Below are 11,488 nucleotides of genomic sequence, written 5' to 3'. Positions count from 1 at the left end.
ACGAACGGTTTAATGCGTTAGAAACTAGACTCGTAGATCTTCAATTTGGTAGGTATAACACCCCATGTATCAAAGTATATTTGGAGAAATGCTCAGATACATTTGACCTAAATTTCAGCAAATTTATGAATGTAACTTGTGATGACCTTTGCCAACTCTTGTTCCACAACTTGCTTGCCTTCAAAATGTAGAAAATGAATATAATACAAATAAAATATCTCATAGAATAACCTCCTTATCATGTTAAGAACTATAGTCTCACCCCAAAGTACATGTTATAACATTCCAAACTTGTCGACTTTTGACGAAACTTATTTTCTTCAATTGGTTTAGCTTCTAAGATTTCCAACCCTCTTGGTACTCGTTATTCATGATCTTAAATATTTGTAACCTCCAAGGTAACATGATTAACTTACTTTATTTTCTTCCAAATATAATCTCATTTCCGAGCTTACATCAATGACTTACGATGTACTCTCACGTATGAAAACTTGGGGTGTAACATCATTCCCCTCTTTGGGACATTCGTCCTTGAATGTTGACTGATGCGCATATTAGTTTCATAAACTATGGCTCTTATGAATACTTTAATGCTCATCTTTCCATCTAAGCAACTTTTTTGTGAATAAATCCAAACGCTTGGGCATTCCCCCTTTTTAGGCCTCTTTGTCACGCCATGACATGTGGTCGGAATTCTTCTAACATCGTAACATTTGCTACCTTATGTCATGCAGTATGTACGACTGTGTCCTTGTATGAGTGTCTAGCGACTCGTCTTCTCTTTTTTCTCCATCTTTTAGCCAATCTCTAAGCCTCACTTTATGAACATATATAGAATTATGACAAGCTGTCACTCTAGGCATCTATAGGTGTACTGATGTCTTTTTCTTGGTACTTTATCGAACTTAAGACTATTTCTATCTCTTGTTTCACAGCCTTGTATATCTATCCTTATGGATTTACTACATCTAGGTAGGTTATACTATACCATAAAACTTACTTCGGTTTATTATTACCGAGGTTTGCTACCCAACTCCAGGTTACTCTCTCGCTGCTTATCCTATATGTATAAATCTAAGTCCTTTAGTGCTTCCTCATTATTATTCATCTTAATAATAATAAACAAATCTCATCTCGTACTTTGGAACTTATACCCATCTATTGTTTATTTACCTTAATGTTGATCTATAATCTATCACTGATAACTTGCAACCTCTTACATAATACACTGTCACTAGGGCTCACATCTTATCGGGGAACATCTCAAGTGATTTTCCTGATCCACCTAGGGATAATATTATACTTCAATAACCGTATTTCATTGCATCCCAACGCGATTCATCTTATGGGGGTATTGTAATCCCGTGTAATTAATGAAATCCCTTTCTCGTTAAATCGTTACTCAATCAAAGGCCTAAGTATCATCCTCTTATCTATCACAATTACACCCTTATTCTACTGCCAGGACAACATTCCATCTCTTCTAAACGCACCTAGTCTCAGACTCCTCTGTGGTCATTCAGGCTGTACCGAGCTTTTTATTACATATGGAAATCATCAGCTCCCTTGTTTTGATGGGTTTAATCCCGAGGACATACATATTCTCGTCACCTTCTCACTCACCTTTTCATATCCTTACTCCTTTTTACCACATTTTTCCTTTACCATTCCATAGTTAACTGAACCGCTTAACTCCGACTTAATACCATATCACACCATATTCCCCCCTTTAGGGGAGTACTAAGATTTAGTACTACGACGATCTACCTATAGTTGTTTTATCTCTTCATCTTTGGCATCTTTTCACATTATCAATGAACCTTAATCACCTTATGGTAACCTTCTGTACCAGGGATAACTAAATTTCTTACGCACGAAGGTGACACCTACTGTAACTGACATACTTAGTCCCTTAAGATTAACTCTGCTCAGAGTGCTTGCTTTAGGTAAGCGACTTCCTAAATGGCCTTTAAAGGTTATTCGTCTGTTGTCTATTCTATTATTGTTGGAGCACGATCTTTGAAATTATCACGATGTCGACCATTATCAAATCCTCCGGTCCCTAATTCATGTTCGGTTTTATCTTGTTCACCAGCCTATACTAATTTTTATTACTCTGGGGTCTAACCTTTCCTCCTAGTAATCACGTTAAAGTCACCAACTCATTTCTCGAAATAAGGATATGACTTTATGGCTTATATTCTTTTATTGTCTTAAGGATTGTCACCTCTTGTATTTTCCTTCACTTGACTATAGACTCTGTCATCGTATCATATTTTGATTTACTGTTATCACCCATATATCACATCTTACTCATGATGTTTCATTTATTTTCTTCTTATTCTCCGGATAATATTTTTTTCTATCACTTTATTCTGAAAACTTCAACAAAAGTTCTCCCTTTAAGCTCCCCTAGCTTCATCTCACTGGCTCTTTGGAATTCCTAACATTCTTTTTTTTTACTCGGGGTTAGAGTCATACTAAGGTAAATATTTGTCCCTTCTAGGATCCAACTGCCTATCTTCTGAAATTTTTGAATATTCCAGTATTCGTATCTGATTGTACTACTCTAGAGTTCACCATTTGGGTGTCTTAGAAGGAGATCTATTACCATATTTGCACCATCTTTCGGAAACGTTAGTTAATGATGACAACCTATCCACAATTTTTGGGTTACTCTAACTCCAATTGGATCCTGATATCCCATCTTTCTCTTAAATAATATCTGTTAGCTCCCATAGAACATAACTGAGATGGGTGTGGCCAACTGTACTTACCTCTGTCATTGATGAAGGTACCAAAATGCTTATATTTCTCTGCCTGATTTGAAAATATTGATAATCTTCACTATCTGGATGTCTCGTACCCCTCTTCACCTTACTTCTTTTACTTGTTGAAACTTGTATCTAGCTTCTGAATCCCTCATAGATTTTCACCATATTCATGAATGAATATCCTTGTCTTAAGGCTCCTTATTAAGAAGCATACACATCTTAGTACACACATGATCTGTTGAAGACCTCACATTTACTCATCATAAGCATGATGTGAAATCGAGTTCCTCTGACTCAACTCTTCCACATCCACATGCAATCTCTTACCAACTATCTTTGTGGATGTAGGTATCGTCTTATTATGACTAAAGTCAAATTTAGGAGTTTGAATTCTTACAACTGAGCTCTACTGCACGATCTAGAGTAAGAAGAAAGAGTGACAGACCTAAATGCCCTGTAGCCTCCTGCTTATAAGTGTGGTGCACAACACACCCATAAACAAGACTCTACTAGACATGGCTTGTAGACTCCCTAGGACAGAACTGCTCTGATATCACTTCAATCACGACCCAAACCGAAGGGCCGCGACGGGCACCCGGTGCCTTACTCAACCAAGTACCAACATAACATATCTTTCTTATCATACTATCATGAGTAAATGAGCCAGAAAACCCATCATGAGATAAAAAGAATAAAATATAAGGGAATACTCAACATATGAAGACCCAACATGATATACAAACTTATATATGTGACATACGGGCCTATAAGGCCGACATGACCATTTGTAAACTCAAAACATAGTCCGACAAGGCCATACAAGTATCCATACACCTGACATCTGTCTACAAACCTCTAAGAGTACATAAAATCATAAAGGTCGGGATAGGGCCCCGCCATACCAATCAATACATATCCAAAGCATACTGACCAAATAGGCAACTCCGGAGCAAGTGGAGTGCACCAACACCTTCGCTGAGCTGATAGCCTACTAGGAGGACTATCAACCTATCAATCGGGACCTGCGGGCATGAAACGCAGCATCCCTAGGCAAAAGGGACGTCAATACGAATAAAGTACCGAGTATGTAAGGCGGGAAATCATAAACAAGAACAATAATATAAAGAGAGAGATATAGGAGATGTCTGAGTGCCTCTGGGGGCTACTGATATGAAATGCATAATACATAAACTTTTTATAAACATTCGCCTCTATGGACATTATCATCATCATATCATACCCGACCTCAAAGAGGACTCGGTAAAAGTGTACCTGACCATCATAAGGCTCAGTAGAATCGTACCCGGCCAGGTGGAGCTCGGTAAACCCAACTGATCAGTGGTTTCACAATAGGTGCCATACCCGACCGACTATAGAGCGGCTCGGTAGAGTAAAATAGATACTATATATAATGCATGCTAGACTCATGGAATCACCTTCTAAACCTTTTGGAGTGACTTAAGAACATTATGGACATCCATACCCTCAATATGAACCTTAGTAGGATTCAAGGATCATACACACTTGCTTAGAATAATTTTATAAGGAAAGAACAACATGGACAACCTTAGTTGCTAGGAGTAGATCTGTTATGAAGTAGCGTATTTATTTCATATTAGATCATGCAAAAAGAAAGAAGAAAGTGCCTTAACATACCTTAAACCCGTTGAGTCCTTAATCCCTTCCAAGCAACTCTTCAAACAAGTCAACTCAATCTATCATAGTATAAGGAGATTCAAAATCAGTGCTGAGCAAAGGCTAAGTCTATAACTTAAGCTAGTAGATCGTTTACGTAAATTTGGGCAGCATCTCCCTTGTAACAAGGGCCTCCTCCAATACCATATACCAACAACAATGACCAGAGCAATCCATCAATACATAATTATCAATATCAAGACACCATATAACAACAAGTCACAACTATATTACGACGAGCGGCAAGCTCCGATTGGAATCCGTATACCCCTTATCAATCCTTATAGACTTCTTACTTCAACATAAAAGTATCATTAACATGATAATAAAGTCATTAATCAATGATTCCAGCCTTATACCATATATATATAACAACTAAAATAATCCACAACTTCAACTATCCTCAATTAGCAACTTTATCACTAGTTTATGTCTATCCCATCCATTTAACTTAATCAACATCAAGATAATCTTAGGAACAAGCAAGAACACAATATACATACCTCCTACAGTAACTTCAAGTCAAAATCCAAGTTATATTCAGTTTACAACAACCCTCAATAGCAATACAACACCATAGAAGTGACTTAAGCTAATCCAAGTATTATCTTGTAGTTTATCATCCTAACAACTTAACCAACATACAAGCAAGCTTAAGCACAATTAGTAGGCTGTTATACTTACATTAGACAGCAGCAACAACTTGGAATTTCATCCAAATACAGCCCACAACAATCCTCAATGACAACACAACCTCAAAGAAGTGTTGTTCTTCACTAGAACTAAGTTTTGATATTGAAATATGGTGTAATCACTTTGGATTCACTTCAAACCATGGTATATGTTTAGGAGGGTTAGGAGAAGTTTGGAGATGAATTTTAGTTGAAAAATGAGCAAAAATAGGCGTCCGAATCGTTTATAAATTGAAGTAGGTCAACCACCGCCTAAGTAGGTCCCATTGGGAGCTGCTTGCGCGGTCTCACAAAAATACGAATATCTCTCTACTCCGATGTTGTATTGACGAATGGTTTAATGCGTTAGAAACTAGACTCGTAGATCTTAAATTTGGTAGGTAGAACACCCCATGTATAAAAGTATATTTGGAGAAATTCTCAGATACATTTGACCTAAATTTCAGCAAATTTATGAATGTAACTTGTGATGACCTTTGCCAACTCTTGTTCCACAACTTGCTTGCCCTCAAAATTTAGAAAATGAATATCATACAACTAAAATATATCATAGAATAACCTCCTTATCATGTTAAGAACCCTAGTCTCACCCCAAAGTACATGTTATAACATTTCAAACTTGTCGACTTTTGACGAAACTTATTTTCTTCAATTGGTTTAGCTTCTAAGATTTCCAACCCTCTTGGTACTCGTTATTCATGATCTTAAATATTTGTAACCTCCAAGGTAACATGATTAACTTACTTTATTTTCTTCCAAATATAATCTCATTTCCGAGCTTACATCAATGACTTACGACGTACTCTCACGTATGAAAACTTGGGGTGTAACACTGAACCCTAGAGAGAGGCTGCCTACGTATCCTTTCAGAATCAAGTCGAACGTAGTTCAGGGAAACATTTTTGTTTTATTTTTTATTTTTTTTTCAACAACACTTTCGGGTTCCAAAGAGGGTAATCAAAGAAGAGTAAACAGCTCAAATGGTTAGCAAAAGGATTGAGTGTGGGGTAGCAATAATGAAAGACTTCGTCATCTCAATCAGATAACGCTATCATTACAGAAGGACTAGACATAGTAACTTTTGACCGCGTCTGCGTTCACAACTGCCTCGAGATCGTTTCCTTCAATATCGCCTAGATATAACGCTCCCCTTGGTAATATCTTTCGGATAATGTATGGGCCTTTCCAGTTAGGAGAAAATTTCCCTTTTGCTTCATGATGATGAGGAAGAATACGCCTTAAAACAAGTTGTCCCACTTCAAAATTTCTGGGCTGTACTTTTTTGTTGTAGGCACGGGCCATTCTTTGTTGGTACAATTGCCCGTGGCAGACGACCATCTGCTTTTCATCAATCAGGGTTAACTGTTCCAGACGGGCTTTGACCCACTCAGTATCTTCAATTTCAACTTCAACAATGATCCGGAAAGAAGGGATTTCAACTTCTGCGGGTATTACAGCTTCAGTGCCATAAACCAAAAGGTACGGGGTTGCTCCGACCGATGTGCGCACAGTAGTGCGATACCCTAATAATGCAAACGGTAACTTTTCATGCCACTACCTGGCACTTTGGATCATCTTTCTCAAAATCATTTTGATGTTCTTATTTGCTGCTTCAACGACACCGTTGGCTTTGGGACGATAAGGGGTAGAGTTCCGATGTGTTATCTTGAATTGTTCGCATATCTCCCTCATCAAATGAATATTCAAATTTGCAGCATTATCCGTAATGATAGTTGTAGGAATACCAAAACTGCAGATGAGGTTAGAGTGCACAAAGTCTACCACAACTTTCTTGGTGACAGATTTAAGAGTAACTGCTTCAATCCACTTTGTGAAATAGTCGATAGAGACCAATATGAATCTATGTCCATTTGAGGCTTTTGTCTCGATCGGCCCAATGACGTCCATGCCCCAGGCAACGAATGACTAAGGTGTTGACATGGGATGCAGTTCTGTAGGTAGTGCATGAGTCAAATCCCCGTGCACCTGACACTGATGACACTTACGAACAAAGCTAAAACAGTCTTTTTCCATGGTCATCCAATAATAGCCCGCTCGGAGGATTTTCTTTGCCAAAACATACCCATTCATGTGGGGCCCGCACACTCATGCATGTACTTCATACATGATTCTTCCGGCCTCTTCGGCGTCAACACATCTCAACAAATTGAGATCCGGAGTCCTTTTGTACAAAACATCACCGCTCAAGAAGAAACCACTTGCATGCCGTCTAATGGTTCTCTTTCGGTCCCTGCTGGCTTGCTCGGGGTATTCTTTGGTTTTCAAAAATCTTTTGATGTCATGATACCATGGCTGAATATTTGGTTTTGCCTCAACCATATTATAGTAGCCATGCCTTTCCTTGATTTGGATTTCCAAGGGATCAATGTGGGCATTGCCTGGGTATGGTAGCATTGAGGCCAAAATAGCAAGCGCATCGGACAGTTCATTATGGCAATGAGGGATGTGCCTGAACTCTATTGACTTGAATCGCTTGCCAAGATCTTCCACATGTTTCCTATAAGGAATAAGCTTGACATCTTGGGTTTCCCATTCTCCTTGAGCTTGTCGGATAATCAGATCCGAGTCTCCCATGATTAACAACTCTTCGACATCTTGGTCAATTGCCATGTTCATACCCATAATGCAGGATTCATACTTGGCGGTGTTGTTTGTGCAAAAAAACCGATGCCAGGCTGTGGCTGGATAATGCTGGCTGGTGGGTGAGATCAAAATTTCCCCAATTCCAACACCTTTTGCATTTACCGCCCCATCAAAGAACATTTTCCAAGCATGAGTGTCTTCAGATATTGCCTCAATTGAATTTACCTCTTCATCTGGGAAGTAGGTACTCAAAGGTTGGTATTCATTATCAACCGTGTTCTCAGCCAAATGATTTGCTAACGCCTGGGCTTCATTTCCGTGCGAGTGACATAGACTATGTCAAACTCTGTGAGCAAGATCTGCCACTTTGCTAATCTCCCAGTGGGCATTGGTTTCTAAAATATGTATTTTAAAGGATCCAGCCTGGTTATGAGGTAAGTGGTGTAAGCTTGCAAATAATGCCTCAGCTTCTGAGCGACCCATGTTAAAGCACAACAAGTTCTTTCCAATAAATTGTACTTGGCTTCATAACTGGTAAACTTCTTGCTCAGATATTAAATGGCATGCTCTTTCCTTCCGGTCACATCATGTTTCCCGAGGACACAGCCGAAAGAATTTTCCAATACTGTCAGATACAAGAATAGAGGCCTCCCTAGCTCCGGTGGGACCAATACCGGCGGATTCGACATATATTCTTTGATTTTATCAAAAGCCTCTTGGCACTCATTTGTCCATTTGATTGCCGCATCTTTCTTCAGCAATTTGAATATGGGTTCACACGTGGATGTCAACTGAGCAATGAATCAGCTGATGTAGTTCAATCTTCCCAACAAACTCATAACATCTTTCTTGGTTCTTGGATTAGCCAAATCTCGAATAGACTTTATATTTGTTGGGTCCAACTCGATGCCCCTCTGACTGACTATGAATCCCAAAAGTTTGCCGGATGGTACCCCAAATGCACATTTGACTGGGTTCAGCTTCAAATCATATTTGCGCAACCGCTCAAAAAATTTTCTCAAGTCCCGAACGTGGTCGTCCTGAGTTTTGGATTTGATGACTACATCGTCCACATATACCTCTATCTCTTGGTGCATCATATCATGAAAAATGGCAGTCATGACTCTCATGTAGGTTGCCCCGGCGTTCTTCAGACAAAATGGCATGACTCTGTAACAGTATGTACCCCAAGGTGTGGTAAAAGCTGTCTTTTCTGCATCTTCTTCATCCATCAACACCTGGTGATATCCTGCGTAACAATCCACGAAAGACTGTATCTCATGTTTGGCGCAGTTATCAACAAGGATTTGGATGTTCGGCAAAGGGAAGCTATCTTTGGGACTTGCCTTATTTAAATCTCTGTAATCCACACACACTCGAATTTTCCCGTCCTTCTTTGGCACTGGAACTACATTGCCTAACCATGTGGTGTATCGAACCACTCGGATCACCCCCGCTTTCAACTATTTTGTGACCTCTTCTTTAATCTTGTCACTGATATTGATTTTAAATTTTCTTTGCTTTTGCTGGACAGGGGGACAATGGGGGTAAGTTGGCAACTTATGAACCGCCAAATCAACACTTAGTCCTTGCATGTCATCATATGACCAAGCAAACACATCTTTGAATTCAAACAAAAGTTGGATCAATGCATCCCGGGTTTTCTAATCTGTGTGAATGCTTATCTTGGTTTCCCTGACTTCTTCAGAACTACCCAAATTAATCGGCTTAGTATCATTCAAGTTTGGCTTAGGTTTATTCTCAAACTGTTCTAATTCCCGATTTATTTCCCTAAAAGCCTCTTTTTCATCATGTTCCGGTTTTTGGTTCATTATTTCACAGTTAGACAGCGTGTTTGGATCTGGGCATGAAGTCCGCAAGCATGTCATGTTACTTAAAGCCACATTATTAGAACTGAAAGAAGAAATAAAAGAGAAAATAGACCAAATTAGAAAGAATAAAGAGAAATGGACGATGAAATATTGTTTTCAATTCATTGAATTTGAAGATAACAGGGGTTACATTGGAAATTAAAAGGCAGGAAACTAAAGAAAACATCCGAGTTACACCCTGGAATAACTCGTGACGCAGAAAAAGTGGCAGGACAGGTCTACCGGGACTCCCGCCTGATTGGGAATGGCGTAGCCTTCCAATTCTGCAGTTTGGCATTAGGTCCCATACACAGCACCTCAGCGGTGCTTGTGCCTTCCCCTGGTTGAACCATGTGGGATTTATACAATATCTTCCTCATGGCCCCACAGATTTCTTCGATTTCTTCGGCCGTAAAGGCCTTATGTTCCTTTTCTTCATTGTATTTTGGCTTGACAAATGTTTTGTACAGATGCGGCACTGGCTGAGGCAAGACCAACCATCATTCTTTCTATCATCTGCCCATCTTACATCAGCTGGAGTAGGCCGGAAGCCTACCCCAAAGAACTTTTCACTGGCGGTCAGGGTGATAGGTTCAACTATTCCTTGCAATGATTTCCCAAGCCCTTTCCCAGGTTTGTAGTTGTGCCTGATCATTTCTTTGGCTGCCATGATTGATTCATTAGAAAGGAAGGGTTGAGGACAAGGTTTTCCTTCTTCGCACTGATCAGCGACCACAATTTCAAAGGCCTGATAGACTATGTGCTCACTTCCTTCTCTTGCTTCAAGACATGGGACTGACGGGTCCCGATAAATTGATTGCTCATCTTCCCCGTGAACCATAATCTCCTGATCTTCATGTTCGAACTTCACCATCTGGTGGAGAGTAGAAGGCACAGCCCCCGCTGCATGAATCCATGGCCTTCCCAAGAGAAAATTGTAGGACGTGTCCATGTCCAGAACCTGGAAGGTTACTTCAAAGTCTACAGGGCCGATGGTCAGAATCAGATCAATCTCTCCAATTGTGTCCCTTTTGATACCAACAAAGGCACGTACACAGACATGGTTGGGTCGGATTCTCTTAGTACCAATTTCCATACGCTGCAAAGTTGAGAGTGGGCAAATGTCTACCCAGAGCCTCCATCCAACATAACCCTTTTCACGTAGTACCCTTCGCATTTGACTGTCAGGTGTAGGGCTTTGTTATGTGCGGCCCCTTCTGGGGGTAAGTCATTTTTGCTGAAGGAGATCTGGTTAATTGCGAAAAATCCTTCAGCCATTCTCTCCAACTGCTCTACAGAAGTCTCAACAGGCACATATGCTTCGTTAAGGGTCTTGATCAATACCTTTTGATGTTCGGTGAATTCGTCAACAAATATAACAAGGAGACTTGTGCGGGAAATTTTCGAAGCTGGTCGATTATGTCATAATTCGCCATTTTCATCTTTTGAAAGAAGGCCTCCGCTTCTTCGGCACTTACAGGCTTCTTAGATGGGAAGCGCTTTCTAATGGTATTGTTCACCTCTTCCAAATTGAAATACTTTTTAGTCGGGTTATTTTCTTGAAATTCTCCCGAGATTTCTATTCCTTTGTAAGTCATCACTGATTTGTTGTAGTTCTAGGGCACAGTGGTAGGATCCGTCATGGGCCTTTGTGGTGCGCGACCAATAACCACGGGCTCACTCAGCCTTGGTAGATTAATTGGCCCCCGCATCACATAAGCTCCTTTGGGCACATACATTTGGATTGTCTTATTTAGTTCGAATCTCCTAGGAGGACTCAAAGCCATCTGCTTTTCTTTGCGGCCTCGAGGGACATAGAGAACAACATCTTTGGGAGGCATTGCCCCAATTT

The sequence above is a fragment of the Nicotiana tabacum genome, chromosome 1, assembly GCF_000715075.1.
Source record: "Nicotiana tabacum cultivar K326 chromosome 1, ASM71507v2, whole genome shotgun sequence".
Classification (NCBI taxonomy): Eukaryota; Viridiplantae; Streptophyta; class Magnoliopsida; order Solanales; family Solanaceae; genus Nicotiana; species Nicotiana tabacum.
Note: the sequence above shows the minus strand (reverse complement) of the source record.